This window comes from Atta colombica, unplaced genomic scaffold, assembly GCF_001594045.1.
Source record: "Atta colombica isolate Treedump-2 unplaced genomic scaffold, Acol1.0 scaffold82, whole genome shotgun sequence".
Taxonomy (NCBI): domain Eukaryota; kingdom Metazoa; phylum Arthropoda; class Insecta; order Hymenoptera; family Formicidae; genus Atta; species Atta colombica.
Window position 1 is genome coordinate 557,944 of NW_017259575.1, and position 417 is coordinate 558,360.

Genomic DNA, 417 nt, shown 5'->3' on the forward strand with positions numbered 1-417 from the left:
CACAAGACATATTAAACATACTCCCGCGTATATCTAACAAGTTTGTAAAACGTCTTCCGTCGGGGCGAATTTAACATGCTATTGCGTTCTGTATGAATTTAATCCCTTGGCGCTGCATAAATTTTACAAGATTGTAGGTGTGTGTGTTTGCGCCGTTGGCGAAATTTAGATGCTTGCGCGGCCAAGATATTTCTTGTTGCGTAGCGCTCCGAAATAAGAGCGAAGGAAGAAACGGAGATGTTGATATAAAGACGCGATGTTGATATACGATTGATGTGAAATTTTTTTTTTTATGTGAATAGTCTTCTTTTCTTTTCGAAATTTCACACGGTCCTTCAAAAAATTACAGATTTTATCTCTCTTATCAACATCACCAGATATCTCAACTGTTCTTGAGCTTTGTGTTCTATACTTGAA